This window comes from Triticum urartu, chromosome 1A, assembly GCF_056163025.1.
Source record: "Triticum urartu cultivar PI428250 chromosome 1A, HENAU_Tu73, whole genome shotgun sequence".
In the NCBI taxonomy this organism is placed as follows: Eukaryota; Viridiplantae; Streptophyta; class Magnoliopsida; order Poales; family Poaceae; genus Triticum; species Triticum urartu.
The window spans coordinates 153,103,161-153,126,480 of NC_141873.1; positions in this window are offsets into that span (position 1 = coordinate 153,103,161).

The window sequence follows — 23,320 nt, forward strand, 5'->3', positions numbered from 1 at the left end:
CATATGTGAGATTGTTAATTAATGGTTCAACTTAAGGTGGCAACTTTAATACACATCTGGGTCGATTGCTTGTCGGGCACCTGGAGAATCCAGTGTTGTCCTAGGATATCCCGGAGTACCCGTGTGATAATCCTAAGGTCCGCCACGCAGGCTCAAAGGGAACTGAGATATTTCACGCTAGAAACTTCCATGTGCAGCCACAAGCTATTATGGGCTCTAGCATAGTTGAGTAAGTTGCATGACCTCTTCTAGTGGTAGGCTAGCATACGTAGAGGGCTGTAGGTTGGTACTGTCTACCCGGGGTTAGAGTTAATGCTTCTGAAAGACTATGTCTCGGTAATCCGTTTCTCAAACACCATGTAGTGCGAGAAATCCAACGGAGGAGATCGAGTCTTGTGGGGAAAAGTGCGCAAACCTCTGTAGAGTGTACAATCTAATCATGGTTAGCCGTTTCCCCGGTTAAGAACATCCTGAGTATCTAGTTCTTGGATTATCATATATATCTCATCACTTTAATTTAATATTGTTGGGTTGATAATTACTTTTTAATTGGGATTGAGTTGGAGGAACCTTCTCAATGATGTTTCAACTACCATGATAGTTAAATAAAATCTATTCCTTTGTTGTAGGGAAAAATTGGCTTTTCGCGAAACTATAACCATAGAGCCTTTCCACCAGCCCAAATATGCATGTAATGATAGAATTATTCTGTTCTTGCTCCACTGTGTTACATTGCCAGCATATTCCATGCACGGACCCGTTTTCGGGCTGCAACGTATTATGTTGTGGACTTTTCAGACGAGGAGTAAGGTTCGTTAGGTCATTGTCGTGCAGCTCAGCTATGCCGTTGGAGTTGATGGATTCACTTTATCTTCCAAGCCTCCCGTTGTTACCGTATTAGATGGCCTTATGCCATATTTATAGTAATAAGTTCTCTTTTGAGACATTCGATGTAATAAGTGTGTGATTGCTACTCTGTTATAAATCCTTCGAGTACTGTGTGTGTCAGCATTACCGATCCAGGGATGACACTGAAGCACAGAGACTTGACCGTTTGAGGTCGGGTCGCTACAAGATGGTATCAGAGCACACGTTGAGTCTAGGACACGACCACTAAGCTAAAGCCCTAGATCACTACTCTCTTCCCATTTCTGACTCCTCTCCTTTTTTTCTACTCTTTAGGATGGCGGATGCAAGGAACAAGTTTGCACAACCGGATGAAGAAGCACCTTTTGGACGACACTTGAAGGAAGTCACTAAGTACCTGAACATTGGAATACCAAGCTTCACCAGGACTTACAACGCCACTTTACCAGAAGAGGAGCGATGGATGATTCAAGTTCAATTTCCAGGAAGGACGTTCGCGCCAATCACTAAGCCCATAGAGTTTTACTTTGAGGCACCAACCTGGAGTCTAGGAAAGAGTATGGCAGCCCACATCACCATGGGACGCATTGGAGAAGTTTACCATAAGGAGCTTAAGGATACTATTTACCAGATTTGTGGGCGCCGAGATGAGCAATGGGAGATGATCAGCACCAGGAAGGATAGATCAATCACAGCTTTCATCCAGGAGTTAAACTAGCACATTTGTCGCCAGGAGAACCAGATGTGCGTAGGCATGACAGATTTGAAGTAGGCGATGACAAGGATCACGGAACTGGAGGAAGAACTCAAGGCTACTCGCGAAGATTATGAGGAGGAAATTGTCGTACTAGTGGAGAAGAATGACGACCTGGAAAGGAAGTTAGGAGTGTTAATGGGAGACCCCACGCCAGGAGGAGAAGACGAGGAACCTAAGGAGATTCGTTCTGATGACTACATCCTCATCGACGACACTGACTCGGACCCCGACGATAGCGATGATGACTATGTTGATGAAGCTAGAGCGGACATCATGGAGTCTTCGACCGATTAATATTTCTAGTAGACCACCACATCAGTAGTAGTATTCCACCATGTATATAGTATAGTCCAAGCACTTTTGTAACGATAGTTAGATCGATTGTATGCCCTTGCTTGATTGATTGAGTGATATGATCGTGTTTGTCTCATGTGCATATGGGTAGTGTTTCTCTCACTAGACCTTATTCTATTCTATTCTCTTCCCTCTAAACCCTCAGATGCCTCCGAGACGAGACCCCGGATTTACCTTCCCACCGGAGCTCACTCAGTTGATCCAGCAACAGAATACACTGATGCAGTTGTTAGTTTAGAACCAAGGCAACAACAACAGCAACAACCCACCGTCACCACCACCAGTTGATAACTTAGCCTGTTTTCTGAGGTTGCAGCCGCCGGCGTTTTCCAGTAGCACCGAGCCGATAGTGGTAGATGATTGGCTCCGCCGGATTGGAAGGGAGTTAACCACTGCAGGATGTACAGATGCTGAGAAGGTGCATTTTGCAGAACATCAGTTGGATGGACCAGCAGCCTCATGGTGGAAGAATTACACTTTCACCTATCCTATAGCCACTGTTACATGGGATCAGTTTCAGCAAGCATTCCGCACCGGCCATGTCTCAACTGGAGCTATGAGCATGAAGAAGCGTGAATTTCGCAACTTACGCCAGGGGAACCGTACTGTAGCTTAGTACGTAGATGAATTTAGTAAGCTGTCTCGTTATGCCCCTGATGATGTGGCCACAGATGCCGCGAAGCAGGAGAAGTTTATGGAAGGGCTGAATGATGAGATGAGCATGCAATTGATGGTGGCAACAATCAACAACTACCAGGAGTTGGTAGATAAGGCGCTTATGATTGAAGGGAAGCAGTAGCAGATCGAGAGCCGTAAGAGGAAGTATGGACAAGGAAGATACAACTCAGGAGCTCAGCAGAAGCCTCGTCTAACCCAAAACTCGGGAGGACTGATTCATAACCATGGAGGTCATAACCACAATGGAGGAAGTTCGCATAACCACAATGGTTCCAAGAATGGGACTGGGAACGAAACAAGTAACAATCAGAACCGCTCCAATCCAGCCACACCCGCCAAGAGAGACCTAAGTCACATTACTTGCTTCAAGTGCGGGAAGACTGGACACTATGCCACGGAGTGCCCTGAAGCGAAGAATGGAAACGGTAATGGGAGCGCTAGGAAGAAGCCCAATCCATTCAACAAAGGACAAGTGAACAACGTTCACGTGGAGGAGGTTGAAGGGCAGCCAGACGCAGTTATTGGTAAGTTTTTGGTTAAGTCTTTTACCGCCCATGTTCTTTTTGATACTGGTGCATCACATTCATACATATCAAGGGGATTCGTGGATAAGTTTAAACTACCAACCCAAGCCCTTAGGACCCGTCTGTTAGTAAGTTCACCTGGAGCAGAGTATATGGCTAGCCGATGGTGCGACCGGATACTCTTAACCATTGGTAGCCATGTTTTCCCGTGAGACCTAATAATTTTGGAGTCACAAGGATTGGATGTGATATTAGGAATGGACTGGATGTCAAAGTATGGAGGAAGCATTGACTATGCTAGTAAGTCGATTTATCTCACCACCTCGGAGGGAAAAGGATCAAGAATGTATCCAGGCATGCCACAAGGAGGACCCAAGTAAATTCCCTCTTAGGAATTATTCAAGAAGAAGTGCCTGTTGTAAAGAATTACCCAGATGTATTTCCAAAGGAATTACCAGGCATGCCGCCAGATCGGGACATCGAGTTTTTGATAGAATTGTTGCCAGGCACCAGGCCTATATCGAAGAGACCATACTGGATGCCTGCAAATGATCTGGAGGAGATTAAGAAGCAGATCAACAAATTATTGGAGAAAGGTTACATCCGACGAAGATCATCACCGTGGGGAGCCCCAGTGCTTTTGGTTGAGAAGAAGGATGGATCATTGAGGATGGTTGTTGATTATCGGGCGTTGAATGAGGTGACGATCAAGAACAAATACCCACTGCCGATGATCAATGATTTGTTTGACCAGCTGCAAGGAGCTAAGGTGTTTTCGAAGATCGATCTGCGATCAGGATATCACCAGCTGAAGATTCGGGAGAAGGATATACCTAAAACCCCATTTACCACAAGGTACGGGTTATATGAGTATACAATCATGTCATTTGGACTGACTAACGCCCCTGCCTATTTCATGAGCATGATGAACAAGGTGTTCATGGAATATTTGGATAAGTTTGTTTTGGTGTTCATAGATGATATAATGGTATACTCGAAGAATGAAGAGGAGCACAAGGAGCATTTGCGTTTAGTTCTCGAGAAACTCGAGGAACACCAGTTGTATGCCAAGTTCAGCAAATGTGAGTTTTGGTTGAAGGAAGTGGGATTCCTTGGACATGTTATATCGGGAGAGGGTATAGCAGTAGACCCAACCAAGGTTCAGTCAGTCGTTGAGTGGTTGGCACGCACCTCAGTTGGAGAGATCCGCGGTTTTCTTGGACTCGTGGGATACTATCAGAGATTTATTGAATTTTTTCCAAGATTGCGAAGCCAATGATGGAGTTATTGAAGAAGGATATTGCCGAGTATGTAGCCGTATGTGATGTATGACAGAGAGTGAAGGCGGAACATCAAAAGCCAGCAGGATTGTTACAGCCTATGCCGATACCCGAATGGAAGTGGGATAAGCTTGGTATGGATTTTATCACCGGATTGCTCAGGAACAAATCAGGATATGATTCTATATGGGTAGTAGTTGATCGCTTGACCAAAGTGGCACACTTTATCCCAGTGAAGACCACGTATACAAGTGCGAAGTTGGCCAAGATATACATGACCAGGATCATATGTCTGCATGGAGTTCCAAGGAACATCATATCAGATAGAGGAACACAGTTACCTCAAAGTTTTGGCATCAGCTGCACCGGACTTTGGGTACAAGGCTAGAGTTCAGTACAGCAATCCATCCACAGAAAGATGGACAGATTGAGAGAGTCAACCAGATTCTGGAGGATATGTTGAGAGCTTGTGCACAAGATTATGGATCTAGTTGGGATGACAATTTGCCCTATGCGGAGTTCTCATACAACAACAATTACCAGGCCAGTTTGAAGATGCCACCGTTCGAAGCCCTGTATGGAAGAAGGTGCAGGACGCCGTTGTTGTGGGATGAAGTTGGAGACCGACAGTTGTTTGGACCGGATTTGATCAAGGAGTCTAAAGAGAAGGTTAAGTTGATTCGAGATAGACTAAAGGTAGCTCAGTCCAGGCAGAAGAGTTATGCAGATTCAAAACACAAGGAAGTAACCTATGAAATTGGAGACAGAGCATATATGCGAGTGTAACCCTTGCGAGGTGTGAAACGTTTTGGAGTTAAGGGAAAGTTAGCCCCGAGATTTGTAGAACCGTACCGAGTTTTGGAACGTATGGGAGAGGTTTCCTACAAGTTGGAGTTACCTGAAGCACTGTCAGGAGTTCATGATGTGTTTCATGTTCCTCAATTGAAGAAGTGTCATGCTGAGATGGCCGATATACCGCTAAGAGATACAGTGCCCTTGGAAGCGATTCAGTTGGACAGTGATCCGACCTATGAGGAGAAGCCAGTCAGGATTCTTGAATTTGCCAGCCGAGTCACCCGCAACAAGGTTATCAAGTTTTGCAAAGTTCAGTGGAGCCACGATACCGAGGATGAAGCCACCTGGGAATGAGAAGATGATCTTCGCAAAGACCACCCACACCTATTTTCTAGCCAACCCGAATCTCGAGGGAGAGATTCATCTTAAAGGGGGTAGGTTTGTAACATCCCAAAATTTCAATTTGGAATGTTATACATAGATCATTCATGCATATCATATTTTATTGCATATTCGTTTCACGATCCTAGAAATTCTAAGCAACTCAAGGACCCTCGGAGAGAGTTGGGGATTTCACTGTTTTCATATTTGAATTTTATCAAATATCGAAGCGAGGATCAATTTGTTTTATTATTTTCTCTCCGAAAATATTTCATATAAAAAATATATGAGAGGGGATAATATGACTTCCACAAAAACAATGGAATATTGGAGGAAAAATATTAAAAACAAATAAATATTTTATTTGGTATTTTATTGCTATTTTATTTGCATAGGAAAAATTCGTGTTTTTCAAAATTGCATTTTAGGACAGATTAAATGTTCACCTTGCCCGGTTGATTTTTAGATGATGCGGAAAATTTATTTCGGGATTGTTGGCATCCGTTTAGTATTTATTTTTGGCGTTTTTCTGTGCGGAATTTAATTAAAAAAAGGTTTTTCTGCCGGACCGAACTAGGCCGAGGCCCAGTTGGCCTGCCGCGCCAGCCCACCCCTCGCCCCGACCGACTACGACCGGAGTCCGGCCGGTGCATGCTGCCGCCGCCGAGTTCGGGGAGGACTCCTCCTCCCCCGGCCCTTGCCCAAGCCGCCGCCTCGCCCGGCCCTTTAAAGGCCGAGCCGGCCCTGCCTCGACCCCCACAGCACCACCGCCGCTGCCCCGCCACCACGCCAGCCGACGCCGCCACTGCCGACTTCGCCGGAGCCACCGCCGTTTTTTTTTCTCATCGGTTTATTTCGGTAAACCCTAGATCTAGATCCATTTTTTTAATTCTGGTTTATTCTTTTAGATCGGTTTTTCCATCGGTTTATTTATTTAGCGAATGCCTGTTCGTTCGTTCGTTTTAACGAACGGTTTTCACCCGTTACCCGCAGACAGCGAACGTTTGTTCATTAGCCTGTTCGTCTGTTTTTCTTTTATCGGATTTCTCACGATTATTTTCGACCGCGATTTCTGATCTGATTTTCATTTTAGTTTATCTTTCAGCTCGTTTATCGAAATCAGGCGATTCAAGCGCCTAGATCTTCGTCTTGAAGCCATCTTTCCGTTTAGCCAACTTGAACAAGATTTTGTCACTATAACATTTGACTTTAGTACAGATTAGTAATCAGATCTTGGTTCTTTCGCAGTTTGAGTTTCGTTGCTCCGTTTGATTTGATTCTTTTTGCAAAGCGGAGTTCTTAAGTTGAACTTTCTGGTTGGATCTTCTTACTTGAGTTTTACACGCGCGTCTTTGCTTGATTGCTTATGTATGCTATTGTTTGTTTGCGATAGAACACCCGGAGTGCGAAGCGTGCTACTACGAGTCTCTAGGTTTCAGGGATCATCATCAAGTCAAGTAACACTTTGATCATACCCTTTATCACCCAGTTTTTATGCATTAGTTCCAATCCTCAAACATTGCATGATTAGGTTGTGATTAACTTGTGGGTTTGGGAAGTAGTTGATGAGGTAGAACCTATTACCCTGTTATTATCAAAACCTTGGGAGTTACTTATACGTATTGCTTATATTGCTATGCTATGCTCGTAGACATGGTTTGGGTGAGTGAATCCATGACAGATGTGAGATTTTTAATTAATGGTTCAACTTAAGGTGGCAACTTTAATACACATCTAGGTGGATTGCTTGTCAGGCACCTGGAGAATCCAGTGTTGTCCTAGGATATCCCGGAGTACCCGTGTGATAATCCTAAGGTCCGCCACCCAGGCTCAAAGGGAACTGAGATATTTCATGCTAGAAACTTCCGTGTGCAGCCACAAGCTATTATGGGCTCTAGCATAGTTGAGTAAGTTGCATGACCTCTTCCAGTGGTAGGCCAGCAGATGTAGAGGGATGTAGGTTGGTACTGTCTACCCGGGGTTAGAGTTAATGCTTCTGAAAGACTGTGTCTCGGTCATCCTTTTCTCAAACACCATGTAGTGCGAGAAATCCAACGGAGGAGATCGAGTCTTGTGGGGAAAAGTGCGCAAACCTCTACAGAGTGTACAATCTAATCATGGTTAGCCATGTCCCGGGTTAAGGACATCCTGAGTATCTAGTACTTGGATTATCATATGTATCTCATCACTCTAATTTAATATTGTTGGGGTGATAATTACTTTTAAATTGGGATTGAGTTGGAGGAACCTTCTCAATGATGTTTCAACTACCATGATAGTTAAATAAAATCTATTCCTTTGTTGTAGGAAAAAATTGGCTTTTCGCAAAACTATAACCATAGAGCCTTTCCACCAGCCCAAATATGCATGTAGTGATAGCATTATTCTGTTCTTGCTCCACTGTGTTACATTGCCAGCATATTCCATGTGCTGACCCATTTTCGGGCTGCAATGTATTATGTTGCAGACTTTTCAGACAAGCAGTAAGGTTTGTTAGGTTGTTGCCGTGCAGCTCAGCTATGCCGTTGGAGTTGATGGACTCACTTTATCTTCCAAGCCTTCCGCTGTTATCGTATTAGATGGCCTTATGCTATATTTATTGTAATAAGTTATCTTTTGAGACATTCGATGTAATAAGTGTGTGATTGCTACTCTGTTATAAATCCTTCGAGTACTGTGTGTGTCAGCATTACCGATCTAGGGATGACACTGAAGCACAGAGACTTGACCGTTTGAGGTCGGGTCGCTACATGTACATGCATGACAAAAAACGTGACCTACTGTGACAAACACGTATCATCACGGAAGTGTATTTTTTTGTAGTGGTGTCTGACTTGGAAGCTGTGGATCCCAAGCCAGCGTCGCAGAACATGTCCTTCAGAAATGACAAAAGGGGCTCGATGGCGATGTAGAATGGCAAATTGTTGACAGCGAGCCAGAGGAGTTCAGCGGCGGGGCCATGGATGAGATCGACGGTGGTTGAACCCGAGGTGTTGGGGTGGGCCACTTAACCTGTGACATAGCCCGCCTCAGGTCGTCGCTGTCGATGACCTCGATATCGTAGCCGGCGACCGAGACATGCCCGCATACTCTAGCCCGCTGCTTGAGTGCCTACCGCTAGTAATGGTCGTCAGCTTCCTCGGGGACGTCGGGCGAAGAGACCGCTATACACCTCTTTTGGGCTAGTCGCTCCTCGAGCTCCATGAGAAGCGTAGCCGGGCTTAGGCTGCGCTGCTCTGGAGTGGGGGATGGGGATGGGGATCTATGTGAAAGGGGGCGTTTGGCAGGCGTCATCTAAGAAACTCAGGGAAGCCTGGGTATGTAGATCGGTTGGTAAGCTGCACGGGCAAACCAGGAGATGTTGACAATGGAGGCCTTGCAGCGGCAGCGGCAGCGAGGACCTTGCTAGGGTTTCAAGCAAGGGAGGGTGTGTGTGTGTGCGCGCTATTACATCTTAAGCACTGCGTTGGTTTTCCCTTGAAGAGGAAAGGGTGATGCAGCAAAGTAGCGTAAGTATTTCCCTCAGTTTTTGAGAAACAAGGTTTCAATCCAGTAGGAGGCCACACGCAAGTCCCTCGTACCTACACAAACAAATAGGAACCTCGCAACCAACGCGATAAATGGGTTGTTAATCCCTTCACGGTCACTTACGAGACTGAGATCTGATAGATATGATAATGATAAGATAAATATTTTTGGTATTTTTATGATATAGATTAAAAGTAAAAATTGCAAAGTAAAATAGATTGGAAACTTATATGATGGAGAATAGACCTGGGGGCCATAGGTTTCACTAGTGGCTTCTCTCAAGATAGCATAAGTATTATGGTGGGTGAACGAATTACTGTCGAGCAATTGATAGAACTGAGCATAGTTATGAGAATATCTAGGCATGATCATGAATATAGGCATCACGTCCGTGACAAGTAGACCGACTCCTGCCTACATCTACTACTATTACTCCACACATCGACCGCTATCCAGCATGCATCTAGAGTATTAAGGTCATAATAATATAGTAACGCATTAGGTAAGATGACATGATGTAGAGGGATAAACTCAGGCAATATGATATAAACCCCATCTTTTTATCCTTGATGGCAACAATACAATATGTGTCGTTTCCCTTTCTATCACTGGGATCGAGCACCGCAAGATTGAACCCAAAGCTAAGCACTTCTCCCATTGCAAGAAAGATCAATCTAGCAGGCCACACCAAACTGATAATTCGAAGAGACTTGCAAAGATAACCAATCATGCATAAAAGAATTCAGAGAAGATTCAAATATTGTTCATAGATAGACTTGATCATAAACCCACAATTCATCGGATCTCGATAAACACACCGCATAAAGAGTTACATCGGATAGATCTCCAAGAAGATCGAAGAGAACATTGTATTGAGATCCAAAGAGAGAGAAAAAGACATCTAGCTACTAGCTATGGACCCGAAGGTCTGAAGTAAACTACTCACACATCACCGGAGAAGCCATGGAGTTGATGTAGAGGCCCTCCGTGATCGATGCCCCCTCCGGCGGAGCTCCGGAAAAGGCCCCAAGATGGGATCTCCTGGGTACAGAAGGTTGCGGCGGTGAAAATAGGGTTTCGTGGTGCTCCTGGATGTTTCGGGGTATATGAATATATATATAGGAGGAAGAAGTAGGTCGGTGGAGCAAGGAGGGGCCCATGAGGGTGGAGGGCGCGCCCCTCTGCCTCTTGGCCTCCTCGATTGTTTCTTGACATCCACTCCAAGTCCCCTGGATCACGTTTGTTCCAAAAATAACTCTCCCGAAGGTTTCATTCCGTTTCGATTCTATTTGATATTCCTTTTCTGCGAAACACTGAAATACGCAAAAAAAAGCAATTTGCACTGGGCCTTGGGTTAATAGGTTAGTCCCAAAAATAATATAAAATAGTAAAATAAAGCCCATTAACATCCAAAACAGAATATATAATAGCATGGAACAATCAAAAATTATAGATACGTTGGAGACATATCAGCATCCCCAAGCTTAATTCCTGCTCGTCCTCGAGTAGGTAAATGATAAAAACAGAATTTTTTATGTGGAATGCTTTCTAGCATATTCTCAATGTATATATCTTTATTGTGGCATGAATATTCAAATCCGAAAGATTCAAGATAAAAGTCAAATATTGACATAAAGATAGTAATACTTCAAGCATACTAACTAAGCAATCATGTCTTCTCAAAATGACATGGGCAAAGAAAGTTATCCCTACAAAATCATATAGTCTGGCTATGCTTTATCTTCACCACACAAAATATTTAAATCATGCACAACCCCAATGAAAAGCCAAGCAATTGTTTCATACTTTTGATGTTCTCAAACTTTTTCAATCTTCACGCAATATATGAGTGTGAGCCATGGATATAGCACTATATGTGGAATAGAATGGTGGTTGTGGAGAAGACAAAAAAGGAGAAGGTAGTCTCACATCAACTAGGCGTATCAACGGGCTATGGAGATGCCCATTAATAGATATCAATGTGAGTTAGTAGGGATTGCCATGCAACGGATGCACTAGAGCTATAGGTGTATGAAAGCTCAACAAAAGAAACTAAGTGGGTGTGCATCCAACTTGCTTGCTCATGAAGACCTAGGGCATTTTGAGGAAGCCCATCATTGGAATATACAAGCCAAGTTCTATAATGTGAAATTCCCATTAGTATATGAAGGTGACAACATAGGAGACTCTCTATCATGAAGATCTTTGTGCTACTTTGAAGCACAAGTGTGGTAAAACACTACAAAAAAATACACTTCCGTGATGATATGTGTTTGTCACAGTAGGTCGCGTTTTTTGTCATGCATGTACATCCATGACGATTTTACGACATAATCAAGATAGTCATACCTATGCTGTCGTAGAAGTGTTCCATGACATCACCAAAATTATCATCATGGAAGTGTCCACTTCCATGACGATAAATCGCGCATCACAGAATTGCTTTCGTCAAGGGTGACCAACACGTGGCATCCACCGTAACGAAACGCCGTTAAGCTATCGGGTCGGGTTTTGGATCCGATAACCCATTAACAGCCCCGACCAATGGGGATTTTTCACGTGTAAAATCATCATTGGCTGGAGGAGACACGTGTCAGGTCCGCGTTGGCACAGGTGTCACTCATCCAATGGGCGAGACGCGCCTATGATATGTTGACACGTGGACCGGCCCATCAAGTTTAAATGGGCCGACCCAACTGAAGGCCCACAAGATTTTGCGGACCATAATGGGCCGGCCCAGCTAAAGGCCCACGAGATTTTGCCGACCATAATGGGCTGGCCCAGCTAAAGGGCCACAAGATTTTGCGGGCCATAATGGGCCGGCCCACGTAAAGGCCCACAAGATTTTTGTGTGCCATAATGGGGCCGGCCCAGGTAAAGGCCCATAAGATTCTTGCGGATCATAATGGGGCAGCCTAGCTAAAGGGCCACGAGATTTTGCCAACATTAATGGGCTGGCCCAGCTGTAGGCCCACAAGATTTTGAGGACCCAAGTAGGCCAGCCCATTAACTAGTTGCCATGTTTTGGGCCAAATGCCGGCCCATATTTGTTCTGGTCCATTAATGGCCTGCCATGCTCCGGGCCTACTAGTGGCCCATATGAGATCCGGCCCATTAAAATCCTACCATGTTCTGGGCCAAATTACGGCCCAGATCAGGTCCGACCCTTTAAGAGGCTTTGCGCTCAATTATGGCCCATATCAGTTTCGGCCCGTCAACTGGACCCTATGCTTTTGGGCTCACTTGCTAAAGGCCCACTTAGTAATTCGGCCTGATACTAGTTTTGGCCTGTTAAGGGCACGTTTAACATTTAGGCCCTATATTAATTCTGGCCTGTTAAAAGCCCGTCATATAGTTGGGCCTAACTACGGCCCGGTTTGCATCCGGCTTGCTCGCAGCCGATATCTGATTGGGCCAAACAAGGACCGAGACAATTTTGGCCTGTTAAAAGCCCGTGATTTGATTCGCACAATAATGGGCCGAGGTTCATTTCGGGCTGCTGCCGGCCCGTGAGTTGTTCGGCACGTTTCAGGCCCAACCTACATCGTGATTGCATGACAGCCCGATTATGTACCGTAATTTTATGGTTTGGCCGGTTTACTATGAAGACAGGATATATATACAGTAAAATAACTGCAACATCGTGAATAAGAAAAAACCTAGACTATACAATAAAGAAATTACGGCATATTACATCCACTGGGCATCAAAGTTCGCCACTATGATAATAATAATGCACAAGCAGACATCAGATTACATACACTGGGCATCAAAGATCGCCACTAGTGCAAATAAACACGCCGACAAAATAATATACAAAACCGACAGCACTTCAATAGAGTTCAAGAAAGGTTAGCCCTGCTGGGGAGCTGCAGCGCAAGAAGCTGAGCAAGATGATGAGACTGCACTTGTTCAACACTTATATCTTCCTCACTCTGAAAGATAAACAAGCAGACAGATGACAGGTTTTGCACATAAAAGTATCAGTGCTGACAATTCATCACATTTCTTACTGACGAATAAAGTGACACAGTTTAAAATTGCATTAACACAATATGGTATTGTTCAGGTCAAGACATGCCAGGAAATGACATTGTGAAGGAGTTGGCAGCTTCACGACACCACTGGATTACAGATCAAGAACTCATAAGTATCAATGGTCAGTGTGCTGTCAATTTATACCATTTCAGATTGGCAAATAAAGAGATGGTTTAAATAATAGTAGAATGATATGACATTGTTCATAGTTAAGACATTGCAGAATATGACATTGTGCTGTAGTGGGTAGGTTCACCACACCACTGGATTACGGATGAAGAACAGAAGCATACATGCAGTGCAAAAGAAGATCACTTGCTCTGTATAGTTTAATTTACATGGTATGAAGAAGGAACTTGGTTGTACAACTGAAAACTTAAATTGAGAAAGGACAAACTTTTGTTTATGAACTACATAATAAACTTTAAACAAGCAATTTGATGCAAACACCAAAAATAAACAACTGTTGCAGTCATGCCTAACAAAATATATACAACAAAGTTCGAAGGCTTGAGATGGACAAACTTACATTATTGGTGAAGACAGGCTCTATAAAGGCCTTGTCCATGCTGATGGGGGGCAATTCAAGAAGTTTACCACAGAATCTTCTTCAAAAGCATTGCCTTTATTCTACATTTTGTTTAGAGTAAATATAGATGTGATAATATACGAAAAAATGGAGAATATTTAAGATAAGATGAAGATTGATGCTACATAACCAAGTAGCTATAAATGTAAGTGCAGCGATACAGGCAATAGATATAGCCAAGAGCAATGCACAGCTAATCTTCTTCAGTACCAACCTTATGGTAAGAGTAAATATAGATCTGATGTGTAGAAAATGGAGGGCAAAGGAAAATAAGCTGCAGAGTGATGGTACATGAACAACTACCTGTCATTATAAGTACACTAATAAAGGACAACATGTACTTACAAGAACAATGCAGAGCTAAAAAAACATTGGCATTGGATATATTCTACACTAATGTAACCATTCATACATATCAGATAATTTGGAGCGAACAATTGATAAGGAAGCTATCATGCATACTGCTGTCACATAATGAACCAGGTATGTATGCAAGTACACTGATACAGGACAACAGGTACAAACAAGGGAAAAGCAGCGGGCAGCATATTTGCGATATCCTGTCGTTCTTGTCAAACCGGAATTCTTCTTCGAGCAAATTTCCTGCAAAAAAGATCCGTAAGGCACATGCGGAAAAGTAGAAGTTCAAATTGTCATGTGATTTCATAGACAGTACCTCATCCTGGGAACGAGACCAGTGCATAACAAGGTTTTTCCATTCAATGTCTTCTAAATTTAGCACATGAGACTTCACCAGAAATTCATTTATAGACTTACCATCAAAGTGTGATTTCCTCAAGTAACACCGATACTGCTGCAATGCTTCCTTGAAAAGCACAAGCAAGCTTTGCTCGTCATGACTATCCAGATTGACCCTCACCTAGTTACAACAATGTAATGTAAATCATTGATGTGTTCAATCAGTAGACAACAGTAAAACAATAACCATGAATAATAGCACTTACACGTAAGTTGGACAGGAAGATGTGAAAATGGTGTTTGTCTTCACAATAATCTTCCCATGATGGGAATATATGCACGTAGTCCCTAACAACATTGAAAGCATTGTCTTTTAAACTGGGAATAAATGGAATGGGGTTCCAATCTGCAGGAATTGGTGGTCTCTGCAGTTGGGATAGGTCTTCGGCTAGTGGACTTGCTGTACTTTTTGCTGGAGTGGGATTTTTCTGTGGTACAGCTGGTGCTATAGAAAATGAAATCGGTATACCTTTTGCTGGAGTGCAGGTCCTGTGTGGTGGGGCTAGTGGTGTGGCCAGCGAAGTATGGGTACAGTCTGCTGGAGTCGGTCCTACGTTTTGTGTCACTGGTTGTACAGCCAATATAAGTGGGGTGCTGTCTGATTTCTCCAGCACCACCATGTTTTTCAAGGACTTTGCTGGTGCTCCTTCAGGTTCGGCAATCACCCTCTTCCTTTTTGATGTCTGATGCACAAGAACATCATTTGAGTGGAAAAACATGGTATGATGACAGATGGAATATGTATTGATAATGGATGGGCATGGCATCTCAACATATATGATGAGTAAACTAAGCAGATGGCGGTGCAACAAAGTAGAAGAAATGCAAGACAACATATGCAAGATACCCGCAATCAATAAAACATTGCCAAATTAGAACAGGCACCTTGATGGGTGAATAGGACAGGCCATCTGCCTTTGAGTCCTCGAGGTTAGAATAGTCATTAGGATCATATTCTGAACAAGAATCAACAGGTGGGGATCGTATGAGTTTCATTGCATCCAGAATGGCACTCAATGCCTTGGTTCCAATTTTGTAAGTCATTGCATTGTTTAGCTTCAAGAGTGGACTGCTGCTAGTGCGACACAAAGTAGCTACACAGATCATAGTGTAGATATAACGGGTACCTTAAGCATTAGAGTAAAATCAGCAAAGTGGAACTTGCTGGAATATATGTGCTAGTATTGCCGGTACGGCTAGAAAGGCTTTGGATACCAGCTCTCTTCAAGTGAAGGTGCGGTACTGTTAATATCAGTGTAACTCTCAAAGGCGACACTGCTCCCCGCATTTCCTTGCTATTCTTATAGGATTCAAGTGGGCAGGCCACTACAAATCCTATTCCTATGTTTACAAGATCCTACGAATCAAAGAGGCTCAAAGTGTCCATCACAATCGACCGTATAGACCTCTACACTGCAAATGTCCCTGCTCATCGTTAGTACAAGGAACATACTGTACTACTATCATACTCCCTCCATTCCAAAATATAAGTCTTGGTAGAGATTTCCACTATGGATCACATACAGATGTATCCAGATACATTTTAGAGTGCAGATTCACTCATTTTTCTCCATATGTAGTCCATGGTGGAATCTATACAAAGACTTGTATTTAGGAACGGAGAGAGTACATGTTAAAGAAGAACGGAAGAGGAACATGGTAAAGAAGAAGAAGCAGATTTTGGATAATAAAATGTTGGTTGCGCAGTGCCCACACATGATGAACCAGAGCGCATTAAGAATGCAACTCCCAACTATCTCTCGACCATTTCAGGTGGTTGGATGAAGATCCTACGTCTCCTAACCCTTCTTCTTCCTCGTCTCTGATTCTTCACATACAGAACACCGCACGGGCCACCGGCTGGACCATCGGCCCCCACCTCCTGTGTTCCTCCGCCACCCCCACCCTCCACCCTCCACCCCCGCCCCAACCCCCATCCACGTCGAGTTTTCTTCGTTCAGCGAGGCCCCACAACCACCCGAGCCCCTTCGATTGCACCGGCGAACTCCGGCGAGCTCTGAAAAATCGACTGACCCAATTTTGAAATTTAGTCTACTGTGATTTAACTAGTGTGGAGTATAAAAGGGGAAAACCATAAGCATTGGGAGTATAGTGTTGAGCGTGCCATGGCAGATCTGAAGGTGCAAACCAGACAAAGGCAACTTCGCGACCAAGACAAGAAATCAGAGTAAAGCAATGGCGATCTTTTTTCTTGCTGCGATAAATAAGTTGAGCAGATACGAAAGAGTACCGCCTCTGGTGCGGCGCCGTGTACGCATCTACTGAGAATGTGATGGTGCTGCGGTAGCGATGGCTATCAGTGGTGTGGAAGCAGATCTAGGAGGGTAGATGGTGGCGGCGGGTGCGGTGGACGAGACGGTTGTAGGAGCGGCGCTGGCAAGGTGGACGACGGCGGGGATGAAGCGAGAGGACAGGATGCAAGGATCCCAGTCCGAAGCCGTGGATGAGAGAGGTCGATCTCTTGTAATGGATGGAGGCGTCGGGGTATCAGCTCCGGCATGGTGGAGGAGGAAGGTGGTGGATGGGGTGGTGGACGGCGGCGGACGGAGGAGGGTGGGGTGGAGAGGGTGTTTTGGTGCCCACGGAGTACGAATGGGGAAAAGGGAGGTAGAGAGGAAGGGGGGAACCATATTCAGGGTGCACTTGTCTCAAATGCGAGGAAATTTACAAACTTAGCCCCCGTTTCAAATTTCTACTACATCATAGCAACATTAGTCAGTTGGGGATAGGACGGTAATCTCGCATACACCGAATATTTGCCGACGAGAGTTTGTTTTTGGCGCCCACCATGTATGAATATGAATCGGGGAGGGAGTCGATTTCGGTCGAGGACACATTGTGTTTTGGCGCCCACCGTGTATGAATCAGGGTGAGAGGCGGTTACGTCACGTTTGGGTGAAATTACAAACCTACCCCTATCGAAACCTATAGAAATCCAGCATATAGGCTTTGCGTGGCAGGGATAGGCAGTAGTGATTTCCATCTCGTAGATTTTGGTTTCAAGCAGTTACTGCGACTTTCCCCGCTTCGTTCTAATTTTGCAGAGTGCACGTTTACCGTGCCAACTCAATTCGAATCCCGTTTGTATTCTATTTTTTTCGGGTGGGATCCATTTTCAATTGGAATTACATTCTATATACATCATTTTTTATATATACTTTCTAAAGCACAACAAAGAATTATGCTCCTTTATATGTATAATATGATTTACAAATACAACGATCTCGAAATCTTAAGGTTGAATTCGAAAATTTTTAACCAAATTATGTTCTACTAAAATGTATGGATCAGTAATATCTACATATTAAATAACATAGATGTGCGTGAATCCATATGAGTATGCATGTTTGATAGATCAATTTTGGTTCGAGTATGGATTACATGTATCATCATCTCGAATTCAAATATTTGAATCCCCTTTTTGTTCACTCCTTTCACGCCCATCTCTCTCGCATGCATGCTCCTTCAGGTAGCTATCGCTCTCTTTTCTCCAGCTCACCCGCATGCTCACTTCATGTTTCTCCTATCCTCGCAAACATGGTCTCTCGACGTCTCCCTTGAGAAGTGTCACACTCTCCCTATCATTATACATTACACGGCTTTCATTTTCTCTCACATCTCTACTGTTCTCTGGTATCACTCGGTACCTAAGCTTTCTTTTTCACCGCCACACACACAGTCTCCACTCGTCTTTCAGTTTGTCTTTCTCTCTATGGGATTCTCTCACACACCCTATATGTCTCTACATATGACTCATACCACTAAAATTACTCTCTCTCTCTCTCTATCTCCTGTAGACACAACATTTGTTGCGGTCTCCTTTTTGTCTCCATCCCAGACTGACATTATTCATTTGTTTACCGATTAGACAACCCTGACTACCGTCTCCTCTCTCTCTCACAGACACACACACACACAACTCCTGCTTCCACTCCCCTTCCCGACTACCGTCTCTCTCTCACACACACAAAACTCGTATTTCTCTCACAAACATTTATCGACTAGCTAGCCTCTAGATAGGTTTATACACCCGCACACTCGTGCTTCCACCATCGCATACATGTATCTCTCCCGCTCCTTGTATCTATGTAGATTTTTCTTCCCTTCTTGAGACACGCCCTCTTGATCGTGCACACACACACTATTGCCTCATTTTAAGTTAATACTTATCACACACACACTCCTTGTGTCTTTGGAACACATGCACTCCATCCTCCTCCACTCTCCCTCTCTCTCACACACATGGGCTTTTTGCAACAACTAGCAAGATGCCCATGCGTTGCACGAAACATCAAGATCCATTTGTATGACCAGTTTATCTTATGGGGGAAAAGGATGAATGAGGGAAGGCCTTATTTGCAAATGTGGAGAGGGGTGTGGGTATCTTTTTGCAAAATTGCCATAGTTTCCTTCCTATCCATCAGATATAGATCGGACGGCCTATATTGCAGGATGGCAGGCACACGATCATCACCGACAATGATTTTTATAAGAGTAGGGATAAAAAATAGAGTTGGTGATGATGGTGGGCCTGCCATCCTGCAATGTAGGTCGTCCGATTTATATCTGACGGATAGGAAGGAAAATATGGCAATTTACCGGCACTCTTCACCACATTTGCAGATAGGCCTTCCCTCGTTCATCCTTTTCTCCCATAAGATCTTAATGTTCCGTGGAACGCACGGGCATCTTGCTAGTAAGAGTATAAATTAGACATATACCACTTCTCGAATCTTGAAACCAACAACATTCCTCCCTTATCTCATCAAAACCGCCAAAGGAATATATTTTGAGTGAAACATAACATATTTTTAGTGATATACATATTTCAAAACTAGACTTTTTTTCTATCAAATCGGTGAATATGTATTAATCTACTTTGATCATGTGGCAATGCATTGGCACATTGCTAGTAGTTATTATAATATTTTGGACACCAGACAAACGGTGGAGTACATATACGAAGAGAAGAGGCGCACACACGCAGTCGGCCTCTCGCTGTCTCGCACACATGAGTGTTACGTAAAGGCGACATTAACAAATAAACCCTAAAACCCTAGGTGCACGATTGCTGCATTCGCGGGTACCGAGTACGTGGTGGAGCACCTTTGTAGGAATAGTCAGCTCGTGTGATAATTTGATCCATAGGAGTTGATGGTCCGGACCACAGGTGAACGACTTGGAGCGCGGTGGCTCGCCAGTTGCCACAGATCAAGAAGCCACGTTTAAAATATCATTTTTTAGCGGGGTTAAGAGTTCCGATTTTCAATGGTGCGTTATAAGTAGTAAGTAGTTTTTAGAACGATTGGTATGGAGCGAAAATGGAATTCATAGTACTACGTACCTCCTTGGCGTATGGTTGTATGGTTTTTTTTCTGCGATGGAGGTTGTATGGGTTTATGTTGCGAGATGTTGAACCTGGTAGTTCTAGGGCAAATATTATGGTTTAGATTTAGATGCTGGTTTTCAGTAATGCAAATCGGAAGGGGAAACTCTTCTTTGATTAAAAAAACTACTACCTCCATTCTGGTTTACTAGTCCCCATCGTACTTTGGGTCAAAGTTTGTCCTCGAATTTTACTTGTAAAATTTGAATGGAACACGAGATGCATGCATGAACACTAGTTACTCTAACCCCCCTCTCTTCTTTAATTCTTTGCCACATCAGCATGTTTGCTATTCCCGTGTGCATGATACCAGCTAAGATACCACCATTATGGCCAGCCTTAATCATCGCATGCAATAATTTAGTGCACCTTGAAATATGAACATGTGTGGGGCGTGTATGTTTTTAATGACTTGAGACTATACCTAGCCCGGCAAGCAAGATGACTTATTATGCACCATTCCCCATACCTGCAAGAAGACCGTTCATCTCCAAATCTTTTCCTCTCCATGTGTGGAAACAATATGCCTGCCAAACTCTCATTCTCCCTCCGGCGGTCCCACCACTCCACCCCGTGTGAAAAAATCTGCATGCATGACTCTCCTCCCCCCACGCTCGTCCAATCTGTTGTGACCAGCAATATTTCCACCCCTTCGCTCCCCCGTAACTTACTCCAACAAATATGCCCACGTAGTTGTTACTTAACTGCAGGTGCATTGGGTCAGTGACATATGGGCCCAACAGGGGTCTGGCCCACATGTCAGTGACGCAACTGGACCTGCAGTTAAGTCAGTGCATCTTAGTCCATATCTTATGTAGGTGTGCCATTGCTCGCTATAAATACTGCGCCTCCCACGACATCGCTATCTCCTCCCTGTCACGTTCACATTCATCGCTATCTCCGCCCCCTCCCTCTCACGTCGACCACCATGGTAACGCCCCTCCCAAGCCCTAGGAGCCCCTCGCTGCACCGCGCGGACGGTCACGTGTCGCCGTTCCGTTCCTCGCCGCCACTAGTCGAGGAGGACGTGTCGGTGTTCCGCTCCTCGCTGCTACGCTACGCGTCGTCGTTCCGTTCCTCGCCGCCACTAGTCGAGGAGGACGCGTCGGTGTTCCGCTCCTCGCCGCTACGCGAGGCGTCGCACTTCCGTTCCTCGCCGCCACTAGTCAAGGAGGACGCGTCGGTGTTCCGCTCCTCGCCGCGACGCGTCACCGTTCCGTTCCTCGCCACCTCTAGTCGAGGAAGACGCGTCGGTGTTCCACTCCTCGCCGCGACGCATCGAGGTGGACGCATCGGTGTTCCCAATCTCGCCAGCACACGCGCCGGAGGACACGTCGGCTCCCCGCTACGAGGAGAACGTCGCGCCGCCCGCCGAGCCCCCCATCCTTGAGGAGCTTTGGAAATAAATGGATGTCGCCTTGTGGGAGGCTTTGCCTCCAGTAGAGCGCACCAAAATAGAGGCGGAGAAGAAGGCCGAGGAAGAGAAGCGCACCGCAGAACAAGCTGCCTGGGAGGCCTACGTCGCCTCCGAGAGAGTCAGGCGATTGGCTCTTTGGCAGAAGGCTCGTGCGAGGGCCGTGAGGGTGGCGGAGGACGCCCATGCCGACCCCCTGAGTGTAGTCGGGCCCAAGCGCCTCATCTACGCTTGGCGGTACGTGGACCGGGTGCACGCTTCCAGCGAGGAGGAGTACCTATTGGCGCGGGATCACCACATCGGTGAGATCGCGCTCGCCCGCCGGCAAGCCGCCAATCAGCACCTCGCAAGTTGCGAGGCTGAGGAAGAGGCATTGTGTCGGTGCGCTGGGAAACGACCGCACACCAGGGCACTCATGGCGCGCCGCAAGCGCTCCTGCGAGCGCCGTGTCTTTTAGGAGGAGTATAATTTTTGTTTCGTAAGGCGATCTCATTAGTTTTGGGACGCAAATGATAAATCCCGAACGTTCAGGAATTTTTAGCGTCCTTAATTAAGTATGTAAAAGGGAAAGTTTGGAAACCTTGTGTATTCGTACACATTTTGCAAGTATGTGCATATAGCACAAACTTTACTATATACTATCGCACTACACGTCTCTCTCGTATATGCTTGCAGACTGTGCTACTCCCTCCGTCCAGGTCAATAAGTCATCTTTGGTTGTGCACCGTGACCAAGAAGGAGGGAAGACTTATACACCTAGACGGAGGGAGTAATACTATTACTTATGTACGTGCAAATGCACGTTTTAACATTATGATGCGGTTTTTGTAAAAGTAGAAAAACAACACTATTCAAGCTTGTGAAACGATTCAATGCAAAACAAATGCAAAAATGCTTGTTTGATTGTTTACTTTTAGCTTCCTTCTCTGCGGTTATTTCTCTGTCATACTTTGTACGGAGTATCTCATTGGTTGGAAAGGCATGCAAATTCCCAAACTGCTTCCTACACCCTGTATCGAATTTTTTGCCTAACAAGTTGTGCCGAGCAATTGGAATTCCAACTTGAGTACTACTACTAGTAGGAGTACCAGGGGCCAGTTCTTTTAGGCTTCTAGATTACTAATCCCATAACTACTACCTCTGTCCTGGTTTATTGGTCCCCATTGTAATTTGTGTCAAATTTTGATCATAAATTTAACTAATGAAATGTTAGTGCATGTCACATGCACTACTCCATCCGTCTATGTGAGAAAGTCATCTTAGAGCAAGGTTAATAGTAAAGCCTGCTGCCGACTCTATAGTAGAGCCATGTCACCTGTAGCCTGTATTTGAAAAAGTTCATATAGTAGAATGGTTGTAGTGTTGGCTATACATTTAATGCATGCATGCTGTGCTAGGCAAAGGAAAGTGACAGGATTGGCTGGGGGGAGCTGAACGCCGGCCGTAGCACTCGCATGGGCTGCATGCAGGCTCCTTTTCCTCGTTGCTTGTGCTATCGCCCGGTGACTCGCGAAGCGCCCGCTTGGTCCTTTCTTCTCACTTCTCTCTCCTCCAGCTATGATTTTGCTGATGTGGAAGATGCTATAGCCTGCTGACTAGTCTCTATTGTACTTGCTCTTAGGCTGTGCACCGTGACCAAGGAGGAGGAGAAAATGAGAAACGTTAATGTTTATTTGCTAATTAATAGTATTGCATGCAATGAACTAACCACTGCATGTCGTGTTTGATATCTCAAGTCATTAAAAGCATGCACACTCTTTATCTCTTATTGGTTGATATGTCAAGAAACAAGAAACGAGGTAGAAGTTAATGCACCGCGCCTAAGTGTTTTGGGATTATTTGGTTTTCATAAGATGACTTACACACCTAGAGGGAGGGATTACAATGGTGAGGAATAAACCAGTTAAATCTTTGGTCAAAATTTAGCACAAATTACAATGGTGAGGAAT